Genomic DNA, 25,070 nt, shown 5'->3' with positions numbered 1-25,070 from the left:
ATATATAGAGAGAGAGAGAGAGAGAGAGAGAGAGAGAATTTTTGGGCAATAAATGCACGGATTTTTATGCGATTGCATTTTGTTTTTTTAAAATATCAAATACCGTTACGAATCAGGTTACTCAAGTACGATAAGCCAAATTTTGTTTTAAAAATAAATTTATATATATACCTATGTATGTATATATGTATAGGAATAGGTATGTGAAGTAAAAAAGAAAGAATAGAAATCAAAATGCAAATAGAATTGTTGGTTCATTTGTAACGAACAAAACAATAACAAATTAACCAAATAACCCCTTCTTCAATGATGTACTTCTTGGAATATGGATTTTTTTTATTTTGTGGCTTGCCATATTCCATTTAATTAATTTCAAACAATACAATTACAGGGAGTTCCAATTCAGCGTCTTTCTTACTTGTTTTACTAGCTGTAATATTTAATATTATTTTAAATACTTTATCTATTTTTATCATTACTATGTAATGTTTTAAAAATATTTTGAATTATATATTCTTCATCAATATAATAATTTCTGTTTTCTTTTGGTAATAATTCAAGAATTTTATTATTTAGATATTTTAGTTTTCTAAAATTTATTTCATATTATACAACATTTAAAATAATTTTTTTTTCATTTATAATTCATCCTGCAATTTCTTCTTTATTTAATAACTTTTTTTCGGTCCATTTATAATATATTTTATCTGCTCTATTGCTTATTTTATTCATTTTTTTATTGCATATTCTGTGGTTTTTTACTACATAAAAGTCCGTGCTCTGTTTATTATCATTCCGAAATTAACGATTCGATTATCTGATATATTAGATGATAAGATCAAATCATTTAGGATTATTTAGGAACTAGTAGCTGATAATTCGTTTCCTGTTGTTTGGCGAGTGCAACGCGGAATTCGAAATGGGAGCGCCCCTTGCATTCAAATAGCGTCGGAAGTATCGTCCGATTCTTTGAAACAGTTTTATCTCATCCGTTGAATTCTCTTTAGTCGACCTTCCGATGCGGAACTTCTGAACCTCATCTTGGCCCAATGACGTTTTTCTGCATATAATTACTCTCAGATCTGATCGGAATTATAAATGTTAGAATTTGATGATATTTTGAATCATTTAATTCGTTAACATTTCATGTATTTGTACATAGTATAGTATTTTGCATAGTGTTATAGCTGTTAATACAAAGTTTGTTTCGTATTTTTAATTATTTCAAGTGAAAAAAATTACCATTAAAATTTTTGAATCTTTTTTTTTTTTTAAATTCACCTTATTTTAAACAAGTTATGTGTATTTTAACTAGGGTCTCAAAAATTGATTCTATTGTATTACAAATGAGGACTCATAACAAGAGTTGTATCATATATGAGATTATTTTTAAATAAAAATATTTTAATTATAAGGTAACTAATTATTAGTATTTAATTTTTGAATTATTGGTTTAGTGTTTACATTATTGACATTTAGTTGTTGTAATTCTTTGACCAACTGACTCCTCAAGGTAAAGATCTTCTGATTTAGTTGTTGTAAATTGCTGTATCCCTGATTATGGGGCGTTATATAATAAAGCTGTATACAGATAATGTATTTTTTTAAAAATAATTCCACACGATTCAACAATTCTTAATCTACTCTTAAAAACAAATGTGCTTTCATTTTTCACGCGCCTTTTCTTTTATCAAAGAAACTATTTCTTTGGTAAATGCAGCAGTAACTGAAAATTCGTCTCTGATGGCCCGTTCATTGCAATGGTATCAGCAACCTCTTTTCCTCTGTGCAACAGTGACCTGGTAACAACAAAAAGTTTAACCCTACATCCAACATTATCCAATAGTAAAAGTATTCTAAGTGTTTTACAAGCTGAAGAACCTGATAAATCGACATGGTTTGTCAAAAAATATGTTTTTCAGAATATATTAAGGAACTTTCTTCGAAATTCCAGAGAGTATACAAAAAAAAAAAAACGTATTCTGGTAAACTTCTGAATTTTAATTTTATCAACCTTTCCAGGTTTAATAATTTACATTTGGCATTCCGGATAGTAGTAATAACATTTACTCTGCTATTTGAACCTTATCCTTTCAGTGCCAACTGAATTTTTTTTTTGGGGGGGATAGCTCATTGGTAGAACATTCGACTGCTAACTGAATGTATAGACAATTATAGCGAGTAGGCTGATAGAAGTACGACATGCCACAATCTCACAAGAGGAGATCATAACACAAAAAAAACAATTCTTCCCCGCTGTACCCGCCCTGCCAAGAACCCCGGAGAACGACGGGATCCTACATCACTTTGGAAATATTAGCTTAAAACGGGAAGAGGAAACTTTAAGATAGATTAATCGAGCAATATTTAAAAAGTGCCTAAAATTGAGAAACGGCGTGAAACCCTCCACTCCCGCTCTCCGTGGTAGTATTTTTCCTTTTCGAACCTCGACTCCAGATTAATGTCAAGGCTTATGAACTTAATCCCGTCGGCTTAGGATTTCAGAAAAAGCTGTTTTTCAATCCATTTCGCTACTCATTTATCCCACTATTGGTAGCTCTCTCTTACGGCGTCGTGATCATTAGCTCAATGCTAGATCTGTTTACATTGAAGACGCTAACATTGGCGGTAGCCTTGCGATCGGCGATAGCAATGCCTGATAATTACCTTTGTTGACACCTCAAGCTAATAATTGACCCAATTTTCTTATTGTCAGTTGGTACACGCATGCTTGGTTTTTGTATCATCATCTGGGTCGCACTCTGTGCAGATTAAATTAAGATTAGAACTATATATATAACCTTATTATTTCTCCGAGACTGGTTTTATTGTTTAAATTAAATAAATTGTATCAATTTAAGTCTTAAACACTTATAAAAAAAACTATAGTATTTTCTATATAACAATTTTCTGTCATGTCTTTTATCTGATTTTATTTTTTTAATTTTCACCGACTAACTTTATTTTAATTAAGACTAGCACATTTTGAAGTACAGTTTGATCCCGCTTATCCGTCCTAGTCGGGGAGAGTTTTCGGAATTTCCCTCCTTTCCTTACCCAGTAGCGTTTCAGGAAAAAAAAATGTGCCTAATATAAAATTATAAACTGATCACTAATAAAATAAAATATATGATCCAATGGAAAATGAGATCAAAGATTAAGGTATGCTTGAAAAATGAAGATATTTTTGTTTTGGTATTCGTATTTTTTATAGTGACACCGCCCTTATCCGGGCATATCACAGTATCAAAGGAACTGTAACTTGTACCGTACATTAATTGTATAACCTTTGTAAGACAAACTTGAATCCCTAAATGTTATGTTTGGGTCAAATTAGTTTTTGAAAGTTATGACGCACATTACTAAAAGTCCAGTTCTAGAAAGTGTGATATTAAATAATACTTAAGGCGTCAACGAAGGACTGGTTGTCTTGTTAGGAATTAGAAAGATGCTGGCTGGGCTTTCCCTCGCTTGCTGCACACCAAAAGAGTATACGATATACTAGAAGATATCTCATACTTTTGGAGAGTTTTTATTATTTAAATTTGATGTTCACAGTTATCAATAACGAAATAAATGCTTGTTTTCTATTAATAAAATCATTATCGAAGTTATTAAACCTTATCTAGTTCAAATTGCAACCCATTTAATCACGTTTGTAGCTCCATTCTTTACGAATGGACCGATTCTTTGATTATTTGATTCTTGGAGCACAATATCTTTTGTTAATTTGGTATTACTTTCTCGAAAACATTTCCCAACAGACGGCTCATTCCCTGTCTACTACGTTTCAGGAGTAGGGACAGTACAGCATACTTCCATGAAAGTGGAAAAACCTTAATCTTGAATGGGTATTGGACAATTTTCCAAATGAATTATTCTTTTTCGCAGCAGTTGTTTTTTATTTTCCAAATTTTCTCCACACTTTTCACAGTTTATTATAATATGCATGATTTAAACTTAAATTTATAAATTACATTTAATGTCCTTTTTACAGGTAATTAACTACTATTCTATAATCAGTAGTACTCCACCTAGAGGGTAGGTTGAACTCTGGTTGCGATGTGTCTCTTATATTCGTCACTAGAGGTAACAGTACTTAACTATATAAATGTTTTAATTTTATTAATTATTTTTATTAACACTAATTAGTTTGATATAATTAAACTATCTACATCGGACCGCATCTCAAAATTAAATTAATTTCATTTTCGTTATTTCTTTTTTTTTTTTTTTTTATTCAAAAGGTGTTTTGTGGGGTATTTTTTAAAAATCTATTTGAAGGTATTGTTTGAATTATTGGTTTTAAGATAACTTAAAACCAATTACTATGACTTTGATCATGAATCTCCATTCGTAAAATCCTCAATGCTCCTTACATAAAGATTAAGGTCTTAATTCTAAGTTCTATATGTATATATGTATGGTATATATATATATAACTGATCTAGCCCGAACCAGATATCATTTCTTTCTTATAAACTCCCTAGTCACCCAAAATCAATAGTTTCTAACCTTGCTTCTTCTTCTATTTCTGACAATCCTCTGAGGCGCCTGAAAAGAAGATGGCCACGAGACTTGCTAATGTAAAACGTCATTAGAGTGCTACCAATGGGTAGTTTCTCTACATGCCTGTATCACCCCATTTTGATCTTACATCAAATTTACTTAATGTGTTTGTATATAAATACAGTTGTAGGTAGCAATAAATAAATAAAACAAAATCGTATGTTGTCATTGAACGATTTTACTCCTATGTAATAGTAATTTCTTTGCATTAGAGCAGTATTTTTTATTTACAGAAGTAATTTTTTTTATTGAATATTTTTTTTTAAGGATTAATTTCTTACTTCAGCAAGTGTTTATCACACTCAATTTTTACACCCCGAAATCCTTAATGCTCCTTAATTTGTCATAAATCAAGTCCTCCCTTCAGGACCTCAACGTTCCATATGTAGCCAGCCGATTTGGCCAGAACCAGATACCAATCCTTCTTTGATAAACTTCCTAACCAGCCAAACCCACTTGTTTCTAACCTGATCTCTCCTTCATTACCTGATAATCCTCGTAGGCCTCTTAAAGTGGCCTCCTAGTGATCTCTAGAAATAGTTCTTGAAGCTCTGTCAATTGGTTAAGTCTCCACATGTCATTGTATAACTAACATCAAATTTACTTGTTGTATATATTTTTAATACAGTTGTAAATATCAATAAATAAATTGAAAAAAAACAAACTATTTCATGAATATAATTTTTTTCACTTTGATCACCGGATCGAAGTGTTTTTTAACTGCTCCAGCCCATACCGATGTTCTATACTGGATGATAGACCATGCCATAGCGAAATTTACTGTTCTAATTATTTTTTTATTTAAACTATTTCTCGGTCTTAAAATATGAAAATGATCTTTCGAGCTATTTTTATTTTTTATCCTTAATTCCATTCCCTTTTTAGATTTGTATTGGCATAAATTCCTGATTTTTTTATTACACTGTTCTAAGTATAGATCGGTGTGTGATTTAATAGTATTTATCGGTATATTTCATAAATACATTTTGTATTTTGTCGTATCCTTGTTTCATATTGTTTTCAGTTCTTCAAAGGACCTGTTTTCATTTGTTTGTAGGTAACAAATATGTAGTTATTCTCTTTATTTGTAAGATGGAGTAACAATCAAAACCTACCTATGCAGTCCAGCATAATTTTATAACAAAATGAGGATTTCCGATGATAATCTTGGGATGATCAGGGGTGGTTCCTGTCACGACTTATTGGAATAGGTGAAATCTAATTTTACCTCAATTTTGACCTGATCTTCCAAGATATGATAGGTATTGGGAGTATTCTTTGAAATTTTTTTTTCTTGACGTTTTTTGAAAAGCTAAGATCTCTTAATAGCGTTTATAAGCAATTTTGAATATACGCGCACCCTTAATGACATCCCTTTGATCAAAAAATTTGAAAAAAATATCCACGGATAGACTGATTTATTTATTCGATTTTTGGATTATATCACCTACACTGGGTGACTTTTTAAAGTTGCACAAAAGAGAAGTTTGTGACTGCAGGGCACTTGTATGGGTGACGGGGTGGTTATGGAGTTATTTTAATTTTTTTTCTTTTTATTTCACATTAAGTATTTTTATTACTTTATCAGTATTACAAACACTAAATATCAATCCCTACCCTTTCTTCAACCATACAAAGGACCAAAGCTCCTAATACTCTTTCAGTGTCCCCCGGATACAATGAGTTCGATTTATGCTACGATGATGAACGAGGAAGGTGGCCTGATTCGCGGGGGGCAGGTACCCCCAGAAATAGGCCTCGGCTGAATGGAAGCCGTTCAATGACCGCCCCACCACCGGGGCAGAGTACGCCCTTGGAGAGTGGTGGGGACCCGGCTATACTTATAACACAGTACTTGTAGTAGTTGTCGTGCTACTTGTCGTAGGTCTCTCCTGCTAACTCTGACTCCCTTATCTCCTCTCTTCTGTCTAGGATATCTGGATACAAGGTAAGGAAACAGAGTGCTAATAGTACAACCGCGCTGTGTATTGAATTATATATAATTATAAGAGAATGACTCAACACAATTTTAGACCGTTAAAACAGGTTTTCAAACACTTTTTTGAGTTTTCAATCAAAAGTTAGTATATTAAATTTTGAAAAGTGATTTTTTTTTTTTTAGGTAAATTAAAATTATATACCAAAAACTTTATTAAATTTATTTAAAAACTTGTATTTTCGCCTGTTAAATAGATGTTAAAAAAAAATTATTTCTCCGGGATGATTTAATTAATTTTTAAATTATAGTTTTTCAAAAGTGCGTATTTTGATTTCTTATGAAAAATTATAACTCCATATATTTATAATACACTTTTTACAAATTCTTTGTAATTTTCTTCCAGTGGCAAGGTTAAAATTTTCTTTTCTCTTTAAATTCACTCCCAGTTTATGATACTACAATATAGTTCGAATGTTTAATTTAAAATATCTTTATAATTAACCGGTCTGCACGTGTCTGTAACCACCCATCCTCTGACTTACTAATCAGTATTATTAATCTTAAAAACTACAAATCCTATGAATTGAAAATTTTTAATGAAGATTCTTTTTAACCTATATATCGCTATTTTTCTTGAATAGTGTTTGAAAAAAAAAGTTTTTTATTTTTTATTCTACTGTGAAATGTGCCACTATTTAAGCAAAGAAAAAATAGTAATACTAGTCTTTATTTAACTGTTTTATAAAATATATTAATAGGACAAAAAAAAAATTGGTTTTTCGAATAATTCAAAAACCTATACATCTCCTGAAACATCATAGAAAATAATTTAAAACATATCTCAATTTATTGTATTAAAACCAAGACAGGATTTAATATTGGACAAGAAAGATTGTAACTCGTTTTATCTTATTCTTCTCAATATATACAGAAGTGCCACTGATTTATTTATTAGTGTTAAAAACATTAATAAATGAACTGAATTTATTATTAATTAATAAACTGAAATTATTAAGGATTGTTATCATCGTGTTGTAGATTTGAAATAAGGCCGAATTAAAAAAAAAAAATCCTACTGTAAGTTGTAAAAAAAATATTTTAAAAAGAGATGGGGAGAGGGTGATTAAAATCGTATTTAGGTTAAGACTATTCTCTAGTTAGTTAATAATTTTCTGTTCGTCACTAGTGAATTAAATTGTTGTTTATATGAAAAGAGGTAATTCGATCCAGAAATGTTATAATTGCTTGCAACTTCGTTTAATAAATAAATCGTATACAATTATTTATTGTAATATTTGAATAGTGTTAGATTAAAACAATCTCCACTTTTCGAGGAAATTTAGATAAAATAGTTATTTTATCTTTTTTTTTTTTTTTAAATAAAATGAATTTTTTTACATTTTCATCAAAAATTTTTCGAACATCATACCGAAACACAAGCATAATCATTAAGTTTAAGTATCAAATACAATATGAGAGTGAGATTTTTAGGTCTCGTGTTACCAACTACTTGTTCTGTTTCTCGATTCATTTGAATAATGGCACACATTAGCCAAACTATGGCGCAAGTGTGTAGGATAAGTTATTCGGATTGGCTGGTACAAGTTGGCCTGAATTTGTGGCTGACCTGTCGAATTTCGGTTTTTGAGTAAGCTGTTGTTATGCATCCACACGTTTGTGCTCAGTTTGTATTTGTTTCAGAACTGCCAAAACATAAATAATGCTTCTCTCTCTTTTTTAATTAGTTAAAGAGCTTTCCAAAATTGCGAAATAAATAATTAACTATTAAATTTCGGGTTAAAATCGGTTATATTAGTTTATGGTGGGAGTCAGGCTAGTGGCCTTTTGCCAACAACTGGCGGCTACTTTGAAGTTACCGCAGCGTGTTAACCATGGTGGAAGTGTCAAGATTTATTTTTCGGGTCCGCCAAAAATTAAATATTTACTACCCTAGGTAGGAATCAAACCCACAACGTTCCAACCCGGGCGGCCGCCTCTATCAATCGGATTTAAATACGATGTTTCAAATCTTGTCAGTTACCTTAGCTATATATTTTTATTCAACATCGCACATTTGTACACTTATAAAAACTTAGCATGTCAGTGTTAAATTGATAAAAAAATTAAATTTAGAATTATCTGATAAAAATTCTAGAACAAAAGTTAAATTTATAACCTATTTGGTACCTATTTTGTCGATATAGTTGCGGTAATGTTGGTACGAATAAATAAGTTTAAACATATGAAATAAGTTTAAACTTCACTGACCGTAACTCTTATAATATTTTTATAATTTAAACTGTGTTATAAATTTACACAGAGTTTTTGCTAGGATTCTCTCGATTTATAAAATTACAACGATCCTAGTATCAACAGTGTGGCGTCCTTGCTTCAAATTGGACCCACGTGCTGTTAAGGCCTCATAAATCACCGCAAGCTTTGCTTGGTAAATGATAATTCTCGTCAAAATATTAGTAATCATCTTGTGATTTTGATTAGAAAAAAATGTTTTAGTGTTAACTTTAATTAGTTCATTCATCAGAAAATGAAAATTTCTCTTAACACCGCCAAAATTTAATTCATAAGTTATTTACAGAGGAGAAAGTGCGAAAACTATTGCTAAAACGTAATTGATCAACTTGCTTATTGTGATGGATTGAGATAAGATTAAACTATACGATGTGGTAATATAATTGCCAAACGTTAATGTTTCCTATTAATAATTAGAAGGTGAATAGTATCGAAGTATTTATAGACTATTCAATTTTCAAGTTTGGAATAAGCCTTTGTCCCCTGTTAATAAATACAGAGGCAATATCGTCACTATAATTTATTTAATCCTATTATTACATTTGTATTTAATTTATTTAAATTGAATACGACCTAATTAGTTTTAAATATTTACGATTTTCCTTGAATTTCTTCAAGGAATTGTGATAATCTTTTTCCCGGTCGGTGTTAGAAAATCCCTGAATTTATTCATTTTATTTTTAATCCTCATTTGAATTTAAAAACGAATCTAAAGCAATTTTTGAATAAGCAATTTATAATGGGGTAAATTGTACGGTTAACTAATTCATGTAATCAGTCAGTTCTTCTCCTTGGGTTAATGGTCTGATCCCAGGTCGCTCCTAATTATAAATTATAATAACTAATAATTTCGCTGGAGTTCTTTCCTTGCAAATCTCGATCCTCCATTCTAGGGTACCTGTTAGAGCCCAGGATTCGTAGCTGTATATCAGAGTTGGCTTTATCATGGTATTGCACACCTTTAGCTTCAGATTTTTAGATTTGGAAGTTACTTTTACGAAAGTATAAATATATGATTTATTGAAGGTCCATTGCAAAAACGTCAGTAATAAACAAACAATGAAAAAAGTAGTTCTAGATGCCGTCATATAGTGTACGGACATGACAACACTACTAATTCTTTAAAAAAACACCACAGGTCGTACTCTATAAGTTTAACAATATAGCTTCGGCAAAAAATTCTCAAAATTCCGCAAGTCTGAAATTCTCTAGCAAGAATTACACTTGTCAGTGGAGTATTATTGTACCCAATGAGACTATCTCAATACTGCTACATTTCATAAACAACATCCCACTCTCAGAGTTGACGATAATCTGGTTTTTAAAAATAGCAGGGAATTTTATTTATTGAATTCCTAGAAAATCTGAGTTTTCCTCCTCGACAGCTGGAGGATATATTTTGATTTTAATCATTTATTTTTCATAACATAACTGATACCTACAAAGAATTTAGAAAAACAAATTTGGGACCTATAGGATGATGATGAGATAAAAAAAAATTTTTTTTTAATTTTTCCATAATTTTGATTTTCTGACAAGCCGAAAAAAGGTTTTTAGCAGGCATAATATGAGCAATGATATATTTATGACCAGGGTATCTGCTTCCAAAAATATATATTTTTTTTTTATTACTAATTATTTCACCTAAAATTTAGAAAAAAATGTTTTATCAGAAAATTCCATCAGGAAAATTATATTATTTTATATAATTAGGTTTTACTTAGGATAAGGCTAATTTCTCCTCAAAATTGTCCAAAAATTGTTTATTATACTCTAACGTTTCGCTCCACGTTGCGGGGCTTCGTCAGAGCTCAGACGTAATAGATGGGAAATGATTTTCTATATGTCTCGTGTCATCTGTCACGTTTCAGCCCTAATGAAACCCTGGCACGTGGAGCGAAACGTTAGCTACCAATTAATAATTTTCTCCGATATTTGTGTACTTTTTTTTTATCGCCACCTTCCCTACCATCTTCCTTCATCAATTACATAAGGTGAACTAATAATCTGCCAATTTATTTTGTTGGATGATACATGATTTTTTTTATGTTCCATCTCATAAGTTCAGTTCTGAAGGATGATATGCCTATTTTGTGGTGTGAATGAAATTGAGTTTAGCTATGCATTATGAGTGAATTATGAGTTAATTACTTTAATGGCTGTGTTGTTTAGACCTTCGTGCCGCTCCTGCTTCCTATTTCAAAAGCGTATCAGTGAACGACCCTCGCTTAAGTAAACAAATTCCGTCTATTTGTACTTTTCCTAAAGTAATTTTTTTTTCTGTTCTGTTCCTTTAAAAATCGTTTAATTATGGCCGCAGAACGTTTCAAGTCATGCTAATGCTTCAGTTACGTAGTTGTTTACTCAGAGTCTGTTGTCTTGGCTAATATCCAAAATTTACATAAATTTCCAGAACAATCTGGATGATTGATAGCTGACAATACAGCATGGGTTTTCAATTACTGTCTATTTTTAAGTTTTGGTCTCGTATTAAGATAGTAGGTAAGCTGATTTGAGCATTTTAATAGTTTAGATTTTTTCATTTTGTACAACTTTTTAACCTATTTATTTATTTATTTGTTTTAACTTACATAGATGCTTTTTTAAATTTATTTATTAGCTTTTTTTTTTAAATTGTTCTAGTGTTGTGGCTGTTTTATTTTTGTTTTATTATTTATTTCAATTTTTCTATTTATTGGTAATTTCTTTTAATTTGCATTGCATTTGTGTATCGAATTGTACGCGTGTAGCTGTTCAAAAAATTATAGATAAAAATAATAATATTTTAAATACATTGTATATATTTATAGTATAGTAGATTATTGTTTGAAAAAAGAAAAAGTAAAGAAAAAAAATTAATGGTAATGTATACATGAATACATTCATGGAATGACAAATATGATCTGTGTATTATACGATGTGTTTGAACAGCATTACCGAATTCAGAATTTCTTGCTCTTATCGCTTGTTGGATTCATTACACTTTACTGTAATGTGTACTCGAGCAGAAAGTATGAGTAAGCCATAATCTTTTCAGCCATAGTCAAGATCCTAGGGGTAAACAACTAAATCGTATTTAACCCTTTGTTAGGAACTGAAATCCACTTAGTCTCATTTCTACGGTGACAGTATACGGTCGTGTATCCTATACAGTTTGCTATAGTGAGAATAAATACTCACTACTAGGAGTACATCAGTCGGAGTATAACAAATGTGTGACAGTTAAAACTGCCTGATGCACCTTATAACCTCACATCATCCTCATATGAAGCACTATGAACCAAAGTGTACTCTCCTCTAGCTAGATTTCGAGTTTAGAAGAATTTAATTTAATATTTTTTGTCAAACTGCATTTGACCAGTTTTTATTTTAAGCCCTTAAATTTCTGTTAGCAATCAGAAGTGACAGAGTGTATCTAGCCAGTTTATCGCAAACTTAAGATAAAATACATAGTGTAACTATCTGTTAAACTGGTTATATATCCTGAATGGTTTAGAAATTAATAAAATTCTTTATACAGTCAATAGATCAGATTCAATATTCATAAAAATGCCGGCATGTTTTTTGTACATGATCAACAGCTTTTATCATTTATTTAACAAATTAAACCGCCAATGAGGTTAGTTATACTTTTAACGTGTAAACTGTCGTGATAGTACTACCACGATAAGGAACTGTCACCATGAAATTATCCCTTTTTGTTTCATTGCGTTTTAATATCTTCATGGTGTTCTAACGTGTACCACTTGTTATCATCATAAATTGTCTTCATACATTCTAAAATTGAGTATTCCACTCCTGTTATTGCAGGAAAAGACACACAAGGTGCTGTTTCAAACTCGATTATCTTCATTAATATTATATCGATAGTTCTTAGTTTTTTTGTATTTTGAAGGTACAGTTATAAACTCCAACCCTTTTACCTTTGCATTTTTTTTTTCCTGGTTTTTCAGAACTGGCATGTTTAATCAAAAAAATGTTCCAAAAATAATTTTATTTTCTACTCGAGTAGGGCATAACTTTCCCATTGGGATTTCCAGAATTAGGTTTGCCAGAGAAGAATTCTAGGAGGCTCCAAAAGACTATATCACAAAAAAAAAAATGTTATTCTATAACTAATTTAATAAAAGTTACATTATGAAATGAAAGATATTTTAAATAGCATTTATGCTGCTTGCTAACATTACAACTTGTTTTTTAACGCTTGAGTAGTTAGATTTCACTCCTAACAACTTTTGGATCAAGGCCTGCGGTCGAGTTGAGTACCATAAAAGAGAATGAAATATTTCTTTCTCATTTCCTTGGGACAGTTGACACTTGACAGCAGCTTCTCATTAATGTTTCTCACTAATCCGTATACTTGTAACTTTCTATGGTATAGGATTTCGAATTATCTATGCAATATTTTCATACTGTCTTCATGGATAAGCTAAACCAGGAAAGAAAGGTTATAACTACAAATGGGTATAATTTATCGAATTTGAGGTTTGCTGTTAATATAGTTATTTTTACCAATTCATTAACTAAGACGAAACAAATCTTTTATTTTCCAATATAATAAATTATTTTTATTAGACTTTATTTGCTTAATATCCGAAATTTTTAATAGTCCTTATTGTCTTAATTTCCTAATTTTAATGTATAACTATTCAAAAATGGAAACTTGTGATAAAATTTTATGATAATGTTTTTAGTGATTCTTAAGTTTATCTACAGTCTGTTGTCCTGCAAAATTGAATGGAGATCTATTCAGAATATGGAGATGGTAATTCATACAAAGATTTTATTTGATCAATGTTTCTAGTTTGTATCACCTTTGACGCCTGTTGAACAGATTCGATACTTAGGACTCCATCCTGACAAGAGACTTACTTGGAATCCACACACAAGACTGAAACGACAAGAAACTGCTCGTAGATTCCGACACTTACTTGACAAACGCTCTAAACTTCCCATTCACAACAAAAAATTACTATACACTCCGATAATCAGACCAATTTGAACATATGGAATTGAGCTCTGGGGGTCGACCAAACCATCAAATTCCTCCCGCATCCAATCCTAACAATCCAAAATCCGACGTAAAATCCTTGATGCTCCTTATTACGTTACAAATAAACTCATTCACAAAGACCTTAACATCCCATTCGTTGAAGATTTGGCCCAAAACAGATATGAGTCTTTTCATTCCAAACTCCTTAACCATCCTAACCCATTAATTCTTAATCTTTCATCCTTAACAATCCCTGATAATCCTCCGAGGCGTCTGAAAAGAAGATGGCCACGGGACCTTCTAATTTAAATTAATGTTTGAAGTACCACCAATCGGTGGTTCCTTCCTAAGATTTTCAAGTGTATATGAAACATACAACATATTTACTTATTGTATTTATTATTTGTACAGTTGTAAATCACATTAAATAAATAAAAAAAAAAAATATATCACCGTGGACTGTTTTCGATAAATTTGTACCATACTTTATAGAAAAAAGCCAACAAATCGTTTTGTAAGCGTTGGCTTCGTTGATTTATGTTGTCAAACCGAATAATTCTCATTATTTCTATAAAGTTACTGCGGCTTAAATTTATACTCATCAATTTCAATTTTAAATTTTTTTGTATAAGGGAAAACTTTTTTAATTGTTGAATTACACGACGATATTAAATTAAAAAGAGAAAAAAAGAAAATTTTCTGAAAATAAAATGCTGGCAGAGTTCAAAAGCATTAGCATCTGTCTCACATTTTTGTTTTGTTTTATATTTCGGCCTAACTACTTCATTATGCATGCAAATTGTTTTTTGTTCTCATTTTCTTTTCCTTATACTTCGTTTATTTTCGGCGATGATATCTACCTCGTGCTGCTTCGAGCGTTTGGCGAAATAAAAGTTAATCGGCCACATAACTTTCCTCTTATAAGACCTTCTTTTTTGATTAGTGAAGATATCCTTAAAGTAATATATTGAAGAAATTATTAGCCTAATAGCGATGAAGTTCATTCATCCTTAATAGTTCATTCATCCAGTAAAGCAGTAAGGAACTGGAGTTATCACGGGGAGAGGTAAAGTATTTCTACGAAAGAGGTTGAAAAGGTGATTTCTAACAATTCCGTTTAATAGTAAAATACAAGGTACCGTAAAACTTCTATAAAATGGAAATTCACAGAGTTGATTAATTTTGTCCGTTATTAGGAGGTGTCTGTCAAGAGGGAGTGAACATAAAAATAACACAAAAATGAATGACTTCAGTTATATACATATCATTACTTAGGTTGTAATATTTCGTAAGTACGAAAATAATAAAACACATGATTTTTATATTTTTTTAAAAACAAAATCATCACATTATTGTATTGACATTTTGTCTCAACCATCATTTTGAAGAATACAAATCATTTTTACTCACTTCAAAAATATCCCTCAAGCCATTTGGATTTTTTTTACATATATATAAAAAAAAATTGTATTCACTTAAGTATACATGCAATAATTTATATAGTAACGAAACTCTTAAGCAACATACGAAATTAATAAATAAAAATGAAAAAGGGATGTTTTCCTTTTTATTTATTTTAATATGGATTATAATTTTTAAATAACGTATATTTTAGCCGTAATTTAAATTTATATTTTGTTGGACTAGACTTGATTAGTATTGTAGACTTTCCATTGTAGAGGGGTATCCATTAAGAGCGGTTTCACTGTATAATATAATATATAAATATGAAATATTTTATATTACTTGTACAGAAATATAATATAAACGTATTAAACTTTATACCCTGAAATTTATTTGTTTATGACTGAGTTTCAGTCGGGTTTCTCTTGAGGACATAATCGTACAAATTAGCTTTTAAATACTTGGGAATATTTTGAACCTTGGATACTTTCTCACGGTACATTGTTGATAGTTATCTTTGAAAGATCCTTTGATGGAGTCCCTTCAACCATTAAATTAAAGTTTGTCTATAGCCAAAAAACAAACAAAAGTTTAAAAAAATTCTATGATATTAGTTGAAAAAATATGTGCTATTGCTATTACCATCAGCCGCTGAACAAAAGGTGTTGTATTTTTGTAATTTAATTGTTCTGTATTGTTAATATTAATTAACAGTAAAATAATTATGTATTATAATTAATATTAATAAGTCCAAAAATTTTAATGTAATTAAAAAAATTAATTTTAAATTAAATTTTTTTTTAAATAATTTATTTATTGATATTTACAACTGTATACATACATACACATCAAGTAAATTTGCTGTAAGTGATATTATGACATGATAAAAACATGTGGAGAATCTACCCATTGATAGTACTCCAAAAACATTTTTAAAGGAAAGATCTCGAGGCCATCTTCTTTTCAGACGCCTAGGAGGATTATTAGGTTGTGAAGGAGAAGTTAGAAACGAGTTGGTTTGGGTGGTTGGGAAGTTTATTATGGTTTGGTATCTGGTTCTGACCAAATCGGCAACAGACATTGAGGTCCTGATGGATGATTTGATTTGTGACAGAGTAAGGAGCATTAAGGATTTTACGAAGGATTTTGGACTGAAAGGATTGGATTCGAGAGGAATTAGATGGTTTAGTGGAGCCCCATAGCTCAACTCCGTATGTCCCAATTGGCCTTATAATTGTCATGTAGATCAATTGTAATGGATTGGAAGTTTGGACCGTTTGTCTAGTAAATGTTGTAATAGTCGGAATCGATGAGCAGTTTCTTATCATTTCAGTCTTGTATGAGGATTCCATGTCATTCGTTTGCCCAGATTTAGTCCTAAGTAACGGATCTGTTCAATAGGAATAAGTGGGGTATTATTAAAAGATACTGTAGAGGAAAACGAAGGTTTACTACGAAGGGTAAATGTGATTTGGTGGGATTTATTTAAATTAAATTAAAATTTAATATATAAGGTAATATATTTATTACAGTCAGGCTTCCAATAAAAAATAAAATAATAATGTAAAAGAAGTGAAACAAATAAACTAAAATTATTATTTGCATTCCACTGCTTTTGAACCAAATGATCATCTATAAAAGTTAAAACTTTATCAATATTTTTATATAATTACTATTTACTAATGCGTGGAAAGATATTTTGTTTTGTTAACCTTTTAATATGATTGATAATATATTTCTGGAATTTAATAAAATTAAAAATATGTAAGCGATCATATAACTGTAATAGTGTTAAACTTACATTAATTTTTTTTTTCATATATAATTTCGATCTATTAAGAATAATTAATGCAATGAAAATGGATTCGAGTTCTAAATAACACAGCAAAGAGATTCTTAATTAAATTGGCACTTGTCTAGTGGCTTTGAATTCCAGTCGATTTTTTTATTTTATTTTTTTCATTTTTACCTCGATCATTTTTATTTAATGACTATCTACACTTGGGATTTCGGTATTGTGATTACTGCCTATAGTAATTATGAGTAACGTTTTTTTTCCCAGTTTTAATGTTGCTAAGCAGCTTTTTCAGCGATTTCAAGTTCACCAAGGAAATATCGTTTCCACTCAAATGTCCTTGAAATTTTTTCTTTTATTACATACCTTTGCACTCACCTGTCGAGTTGGATTTCTTAGAATAAATTATTGTTTGCAAATCTGTTGGTAAGAAACATAAGGGAAGCCGAAACTCGGTTGGACTGGATAAATAAGGACGCGGCTGGACACCGCATAATAAATTGGAAAGATATCAAGCAAGATGAACAGAGGTGGAAGAAGCTGGTATAGGAGGCTGAAAATTCGCACGTTCAATAATATATAAGCCAAACTATGAAGGGAAATTGTTAGTAACATTATTATTTAAAAATTAACAAATATATATATTTAGATTATCAAATAGATATCAAAATAGATTATTAAGTTTACAAACTTGTCCTCTTGTAACCTAATTTGAAGGGACTATGGAGTTGTACAAAACCTGAAAATTCCCTAAAAGATGTAACATTCAAAATTGTAAATCCCCAAAAGGGACTTCCATGGTGTAAAGTCAATTTAAATTTTCAACCCTCTGCATAAATTTGGAAGAGCTCAAAATTTCAATATCCTCAACAAAAAAAAATTGGTTGGGGGAAGGCAAAAATTTCAATACTTTCAAATGGTCAACTACCTTTAATACACTACGCAAGATTGACTGGAATTCAACTTCATACTGCTTTTAAAGTAGTATTCTGCATACATACCGAATTTAAGCTCATTTTATTTTAAAAGGGATGGCTGGAGGTGCCCAAATAAGGTGGGAAATATATTCCAAAGGGAAATATATATATGCACTCCCACCTCTTCCTGAAATATAAAATAAATAAAATGCACTCCAATTTCTCTCTGATAATTTTCGATGCAGGCAATAAGTCAATTATTTTCAGGGAAAATGAAACACTTAAAAAAAATATAATTTTTTTTTATATATCCTAGGAAATTTTATATAGATTGAAATTTAAATCATTAATTATTTGCTCGCTTTTTCACCTTTTTTATGTAAAATTTAGCGTTTTAGAATTGAATTGTCAATAAGCTTTATTGTAATTTTGATAATAAAATATTTACTATATTGTTCAAATCGACGTAAAGTTGTTTTGAATTTTCGTATTAGGGGAAACATCTTCAAGTTCAAAATTCGGAATTCCTATTTAAAAGCGAAGAAGATTGCTATGTAAAAGACAATTTTCTAGCTTCCATATCTACGATTAGCCGTAAAACAATAGACTGGGTAATTTTTTATTTATTGTAATTTACAATTGTACAATAAGTAAATATGATGAATGTTTTAAACACTTGATAATCTTGGAAAGGAACCACCTAGTGGTGTACTTCCAGTATTAATTTAAATTAGAAGGTCCCGTGGCCATCTTCTTTTCAGACACCTCGAAGGATTATCGGGGATTGTTAAGAATGAAAGATTAAGAACTAATGGGTTAGGAAATTGGAGTGAAAAACGCATATCTATTTCGGGCCAAATCTGCAACGAAAGGGATTTTAAGGTCTTTGTGGTTTTTTGTTTCTTTTTTATAATTCGCTTAAGTTGTCTTCATTGTGTAATGTTCATTTTCTATTTTTCACTAACCTTGAGTACCTTTGTGCACGTTAATTCGGTACTAGAGGGGCGTTGTGCCATGCAGACATAACTGGGCGGGTTCAAGGCCCAATACATTCACTTTCAGACATGTAACCACCAGCTATAACTGTTCCGCCTTCCACCTTAATATGTTTTATTGTTACAATTGACCTGTTAAATTAATATTTAAATAATATCTACATTAATCCTAACATTATAGTTTATATATCAGTGTAAATATTGTATGTTATATTAAATATTGTGTATGAACTATGTTTGTATTTGATACCATTGAATGTATATGATATAGTGTAACACTGCACAATAAAGTAAACTTTTGAACAACACTTCGCATTAAAAGCATTAAAAAAAATCTGGTGCAAGCGCTTTTTAAATATTGCTGGATTTAACTATCTTCTTCTTTCCGTTAAATGCAAATATTTCAAAAGTGATATAGCACTGTTGTCCCCTGGGGGTCTTAGTGGGGTGGGTCCGGCTGGGAATGATTGCCTTCTCTTTATCTCTTGTGATATTGTGACAGGTCGTACATCGAACAACCTACTCGTTATAATTGTGTCAGATAAGGCTACCATGGAGGGTACGCCGTTTCACGCCGTTTTTCAATTTCAGGCCCTTTTTAAATATTGCTCGATTTAACTATCTTAAAGTCTATATTATCACACATCACACTACTTTCACTTACTAAACTCTTCTCCAAGTTTTTAGTAAATTGGTGGGCTCGTATTGAAGTTATTACTATTTTCTATAATTTTCGAAAAAAATAAAATAAAAAGGCCATGGAAAGAGAAAATTATGAAAAAAAAAAATTTTATTTTTATTTTGGTTTAAAAAATCGTATAGGGTTTCTCGATAAGGAATATAAAATTTTTCCCTGCCAAGAATACAGCAGTTGAACAAAACATAACGAAGTCTTAATGTGATCGGTAAAGATTGCACAGTTTCGGCTTTTCCCATTCGAACCTGATGTCTCTATTTTTCTTTCTTTTTTCTCTTTAGTTATACATAAAATTCTTATATTATATTCTTTATCGATTTTTCATGGTTGCTGTCTATGAGAACTGTTCATTTTTTTCAAATAAACAATATTTAATATTAAAATTAAATTTAGAGGAAGATGATTTAAAAATTTATCATATTAATCCTTTTTTAATGAACATAAGCCCTAGATAATATGAGAGACCATTTAATTATGTATTGACATTCCGATTTTATTTAAAATATTTGTAGCATTTTTCAAGAAAATCGAAAAAAATGCGAAAAAATCGATTATTTATCGATTTCATCCAACAAGTTCTTCGGTCCCAGGCATAAATCTGACTAAACTTTGTAATTTCAGTTTCTAACGACTCTTCCTTTTTGGTTGTTGACAGACTGACCATTTTGCGAGACTTGTTGATTTGGGTTCTAGAAACCTCAAAACGAGTATTTTCGTCGAAAACTCGAATTCGAAATTTTTAACAATCACAATACTCTTACTTTATATTTCACGTATAAGTGAGTATAAAAATTTAACTTGCTGTAGCACTTTATCTAAAAATAGTATTGATAATCATATATTTTCCTTGTTAACTTTCCCGTGGGATGCGTTTTGGTCTTTTTCCTCATGTGACCTTCCCTTTGTCAAGATAATTTTCGTTAATTAAAATTCATAGAAATAACTACTCTTAATAGTTTCGTAATGTGATAAGTTTATTAATGAAATGAAGATAAAAAATGTTTTAATTGATGTGGTCACAATTAAATTGCTTATTAAATTTTACTTCCGATCGCTTGATATTTGTTCTCATACATCCTCGAGTCCTTTATGATTTTATACAATTTTAGCATAAGCAAATCTCACAATTTTCTTGTAGGATAAATTTTATATCATTTCTGCGTTATTATGTAATATGCCTAAAAATATGATTTTATTTTTTAAATTCATCATGATCATAATATTATAAAATATTATCAATTTATATTTACATACACAAAGCGTAAAAGTCTTGTATCGTACGTTTTAAAAAATGGCTCTTCTCGTAAATTTTGTTTTCAGATGACAGATAAAATCGGAAAATTAAACTCATTGTCAGTTGTGCCATCACCGAAAAAACATTAATTCAATGTATATTAGTCCAAGGCAATATTTCACTAGTATACATTTATTTATGTACATTCCTCATGTATTGTACGAATTTAACAACAAAGAAGGATTCGAAAAAACAAAACATTAATTCAATGGCGTAGCGTTAGGCTATACTAGATAGTACAAGAGTCCAAGAGAAGAAAAAAGGCAGTTATCTCACCCCAATTTTTAATTACTTTAATGAAAACTATGTATAATTAATTGTCAAAATTGATGAGTCTGCCAAGTATACGTAGGGGGAATACAAAATGGCGGCTATTTCAAAGCGATAAAAAAAAAATTTTCATTACGAACTCTATATCTTAAAAAGTAGGAACAACACAAGAAAACCTAAGAGAACGTCATTTAAAGAAGAGTGAATTTACAGAGTTATTTACGTTTAATAGTTTTTGAGATATAGCTTTTTAAAAGAAACATTTCATAAAAATGTAGTATGGGACGTACTGATTAGTAGTTAGTTAATTTACTTTGAAAATTTTATATCTCAAAAACCATTCGACGTACAGACGTCTATTAGCACTCAAATCAAAGCTAGTTTAATGAGCTATAAAGTAGTTTATGATGTAATTCGTAGGAGTAATATTTTACATGAAATTCGCTAAAATAAATTGATTTATAGTTGTTCGGTCATATTTTCATTTGCCAAATTCATATTCATATGTGAATATCATCATAAAAACCCCTACAAAGATAGGTGTCATAAACTACTTTATAGTAAGTTAAATTTCCTTTATTTTGAGTGTTGGCAGACATATGTGCGTCTTATGGATCTAAAGATATATTTTTTTAAAAATCCAACATTTTATACGAACAACTAGAAATTAACATTTTGTTGGTTTATTTTGTCAAATGTCATAAAAACTACTACTCCTACAAAGATAAACATTATTTACTATTTTGTGTTAAATTCAACTAGCTTTAATTTGAGTACTGGTAGATATCTCTACGTCCAATGGTTTCTGAAATGAGGTTTTTCATAAATCAAACTTATTGTCCGAACAACTATAAATCAATATATTTTAGCAAATATCATGAAAACTACTATTTCTACGAAGGTAAAGGACATAAACTTCTTTATAGTCCATTAAACTAGCTTTAATTTGAGTGCTAATAGACATCTGTACGTCATATAGTTCCTGAGATATAGATTTCTCAAAATAAACTAACTAACTAATAATCTTTTAGTAGATTTTTAAGAAATTTTGCTTTTTAAAAAGCTATATCTCGAGAACTATTGGACGTAAATAGCTCTTTTAGGGCTAATATTTACTCTTATTATCAGCAAATTTACGCTTCTTTAAATAATGTTCTCTTATATTTTCTAATGTTGTTGGTAGTTTTTAAGATATAGAGGTCCGAATAAAAAATTAATGTTTTTTAAAGGTTTTGAAACAGCCGCCATTTTTTATTCTCCCAATCTATACTTGGCAGACTCGTCAATTTTGACTAGTAAATGTACCTAGTTTTCTTTAAAGTAATCAAAAATTGGGGTGAGATAACTGCCTTTTTTTCTTTCCGGCTCTTGTACAAAGACTATACCACCTTAGCTGGACTGATGTCAACACTTTATAATGCCACAAAGCAATGAAAGGGAGAAGACTCAGTAAAAGTATATATAATACATTTCATGTATTATAGGGGTATTCGTGATCTATGTTAAAGCGTGTTAAATGGAAAAACTCGTGTTAAATCGAAAAAAATTGCCTTCTTTTGCCGTGGTAAAACGAAATAACATTTAACATGGCTGAGAGTCTGTTACTTGGTCAGTTAAATCGAGAATGACGTCACACAATAGACCAGTTGAGATCGCCGCCATATTAGTTGTTGTGACTTTCAATACAGTTGTCAATTAGCTCATCTTCATTCTCTTCTTCACAAGTTTGAAGATCAATAAGACACTCATAAGCTAAACTTTCACACAAATTCCACTTTTCACTCACTCTAGGCATTTTTTAATTAATTACTTAAATCAAAACTGAAGTAAACAATAACATGAGGGTCTGGAAGGAAGGTTATAAACATAAAGGCTTATACAACAAGTTGGTGAGAAATCCGCTAGGGGCTCTTATGCATTTAACGTTTAACATGACTTCAAATAGGGCTGCTCACAATCTATATATATATAGTTATAACATTTAACATGGTAAAACATATAACATTTAACACAACATCATGAATACCCCTTATATATGTATGAAGTACTAATTTTATTTTAATGAAAGGTATGAAAAAAAAGAAAGATAAAATTAAAGTACTCTACGGAGCACCTATGCTGGCAAAACCAGCACCCACAACAGCGAAGAAACTCCAACTGTTTCAGAGTAGCAACCTGAGACGTTTTCTGGTACATTAAAAAAAGTGAAAATTGACAGCATCCATTTGACAAATAAACCATATCCATAAACTATCTAAGATACAACTGAGGACTGCTAAATTTTTTATTACTATCTTCTCCCTGTCATATCTGACATACGGGGTGAAGGATTATATATAGGTGACCATAGTATTCTAACCATAAGAGGGTGGGGGGGCAAGTTTTTAATGTGTGGGACCACCGGATACCTGCGCCGCTGCAGTAACGAGGCAGTCAAGGTTTGTTGTCCTAACTCCCTCGGCCACAATCGTCCCCAAGACTACTTAATACTGACATCAAGAAAACTGAAGTGGTCTTACAGACTTTCCTGGGTCTATTAGAGCTGCTAAAAATTAATTCCACTCGGCGGAACAATCTATGGACACTTCAACACAAAATTAAAAAAAAAATAACGTTTTTTTTTGTCAGATGTGACACTATTCAAGAAAATCAGCGATATATTGTTATAGATATTTTTATCTATGCCATTATATACTGTTTATTCCATACTTATCCTATAGGCGTTTTATCAGGACACCAGGAGAGTAGAGAAAGCTGCATGGCTGAGAAGCACAGTAACCTCCGTGTTATTATAGCGTTTCCTCTATCCTTGAGCCTCAACATGACCCTTTTTTATAGTCTGGCCCTCAGTCCAGGACAAACAGTTTCGGATTTCTATATTTAGTTTGTTTCTTTCAACATTAATAGTTGTTGTTATTTTAATCATTTTAATATATTTCGAAATAAGTGTTTTATTATTATTTAACACCAGAATTAGAAACCGGATTTTTTTTCCAGAAACCCAAAATATGCCATTTTGTGAAGAAAAATAAAAGATGTGCGTGTATTAAACACCCAACTACTCTAATAATCATCAAGTTTATTGTTTAATATATATTATTATAGCATGGAAAGCTTACCAAACTACCTTTGAATTAAATAAATCTCGCTAAATACTCTCTACATTTATGCAATCATATATAAAAAACTACTCTGATTAAAAACCTAAAAGTTTGTCCATAATTGAAAAGCTATATGGTAGCTAGTTGTATTAAATGATTTTATATTCCTATTATTAATTCTGGAATTCAGATTTTAAACTAATTCAAATTTAAGTTTTGTAAACAATATGCTCTAGGTACAAAGGTGTATTTAAAAATATTCTTATTAGCTAAATTATTTTTTCCCCTAAACTTTTACATAGCATGTTCTTTAGCTTCGATTTCCAATTGTGTAAATAAGTCAATCTAGAAAAACTTTAAATAGTTTGATTAAAACTGTATAGGTGTGCTTATATTGAATTTTCAATTTAAAGTTATGAATACGTGTAATATTATATTGTATAATAATAATATATATAAGTTACGGTATGAGTCAGATGTTATTTCGATGTCAGCTGACTGAGGGGATCAGCTGATCGAATGTATATAAGATGTAGCGAATACAATAAAGCCAGTTCGGCAACCTATCTTACAATGCCTAACTGGCAAAACAAGATCTTATAACTTGCCAACATATGTACATAACTTTTCTCTTGATATATTATAATTTGTTTAATCTTATTTTTTTAGGAGGTTAGAAAAAAAAAAAAAATAAAGCCAGTATGTTACAGCAATTCAAGCGTGTTACATCTTATTCCTTCTCTTTTTTGACATTTTGCTTTTGCCAATACTTAACTTATATATATA

At 30.4% G+C, this 25,070-nt stretch overlaps 1 protein-coding gene across 2 annotated transcripts in view; it reads left to right on the top strand.

Annotated features, from left to right (window-relative positions):
* Nucleotides 1–25,070, top strand: part of Treh (Trehalase) — a 143,095-nt gene that overhangs the window by 65,585 nt on the left and 52,440 nt on the right. Inside the window, exon 1 of one of the 2 annotated variants that reach the window (XM_014426264.3) lies at nucleotides 6,395–6,517. The exons of the other annotated variant lie outside the window; for it this stretch is intronic. The gene's annotated coding sequence lies outside the window, so the exon portion shown is untranslated. Of the gene's footprint in view, nucleotides 1–6,394; nucleotides 6,518–25,070 lie in introns of those variants that run through there. 2 annotated transcript variants of the gene reach the window in all.

The sequence above is a fragment of the Halyomorpha halys genome, unplaced genomic scaffold, assembly GCF_000696795.3.
Source record: "Halyomorpha halys isolate HHAL.00 unplaced genomic scaffold, Hhal_1.1 Scaffold566.1, whole genome shotgun sequence".
NCBI lineage: Eukaryota > Metazoa > Arthropoda > Insecta > Hemiptera > Pentatomidae > Halyomorpha > Halyomorpha halys.
This window is presented reverse-complemented; position numbering and strand designations above follow the sequence as displayed.